The sequence below is a fragment of the Aplysia californica genome, unplaced genomic scaffold (genome assembly GCF_000002075.1).
Source record: "Aplysia californica isolate F4 #8 unplaced genomic scaffold, AplCal3.0 scaffold01556, whole genome shotgun sequence".
NCBI classification, from domain to species: domain Eukaryota; kingdom Metazoa; phylum Mollusca; class Gastropoda; order Aplysiida; family Aplysiidae; genus Aplysia; species Aplysia californica.
This window is the reverse complement of record NW_004798826.1, coordinates 31,686-33,338: the sequence shown is the minus strand read 5'-3', so window position 1 is coordinate 33,338 and position 1,653 is coordinate 31,686.

The following is a 1,653-nucleotide window of genomic DNA, read 5'->3' as shown; positions in this document are numbered from 1 at the left end:
AATCTGAAACACGAAATTTATGTTTCGAAGCATGCTTGATGCTCTACCGTTTTTTAAACTTTAGATAAAAACAAACAGAATTGGAAAAATCTGTGTCATGAATAATGAAGTTATTGTACTTATTCTTTGTGAAATTCGCTATCGTCATGTTCCCCTCTACTTCTGTTGTATGTTTGTCACTCTCTTGTGACCCGCTATTTCCGGCGTGCCTTGATAGTCGAAGCAGACATTGTGCTGTTGAGGCTAGAGAGGTGAGCAGAGTAAGTCTGATTCTCCGTTTGGACTTCTCTGTTGACATCCACCCCTAGGCGCCCATATGACCGTATGCAGTTGTGAGCGCCGTAAAACTTAACTAAAACTAAAAACTAAAGTCACCGACATTTGTGTGTCTTCGGGAGTTGCCGAATGTCCAAAATGCTCGTCTTCAAAGAGTTAAACTTATCGAGTATTGTCCTTAACCTTTATCTTCTAACATGTTGTATTTGAGTGTCCTTAATGTGTTACATTTATCGAGTATTTCTGTCTGCCTACTGTGATGATGTATGGGTGCCACCAATGAGTTAAATCTATCGAGTATTTCTGTCTGTTGACTGGGGTGTTGTATGAGTGTCCTCAATGCGTTTAATTAAATTTATCGAGTATTTCTGTCTGCCTACTGAGATGTTGTCTACCTATCACTCGAGCAACCTTGGTCTTGTTATATCGAACAATCAAGGTCAAAGAGATGTCTCTTGAGTTATCTGAGTTGTTTCCGGACTTAGTTTTTTTGGGGATCTAGACATAATTAACTTGTAGATCTATTTGGCTACACAGGTGATGTACAAAATAACTTTATATAAGCATAACCATCGCTCGAAACGTAAAATATGATACATCAAATTGAAGGAAATTGAATGAGGAACACATTCCAACTTGAAACAAGAATTGATTTTGAACGTGAACATCCATTACAAGGGTTAACAAGGGAGATGGTGATGAGAAAAATAAATTTTGACTGAAGAAAATACATTCATCAAACATGTGAAAGCAAATCAGCATAGCTATCTTATCATATATAGGTCAAGGGCATATTCAATACATTCTGAATGCGCAGCTTTTTATTTGAATGCAATATCCTCTCACTCACTCACTCACTCACACTAACTCACACACAAACACACATACACACATAAAAGAAAACTCTCATTTGCAAAACGTTTTTCTCGGTAAGAAAAACAGCAAACAACTATTTTAAGGAAGGAGGAGCTAACCTGTAACATTTAAGTGTAAATCTTCTGGGTTAATCCTTTTGTTTCTGAGAGCCCAGTCCTTATGGTTTCTTTGGGAGGGGCATGAGTTACTATGTTAAGCTCGTAACTTTAAACCTTCTGTATGTGAGTCTAGTGAGTTCTGGAGTGCGTTCGGATTGTGTGGTCAGACCAGACCTCTCAGCCTAAGCTCTTGTGGTTTTTGATAAAGATGTGGGTGGTCTTACTCTCTAACCGACACAATTTAGATAATGTAGGAGACAGGTTTTAACACTGACTATTAGGGCCAACTGGGACTAAAAGATATACAACAGCACAAAAACAGAGGTACTGAAAAACATGCACATACACACACACGCACGCGTACACACACACACACACACACACACACACACACACACACACA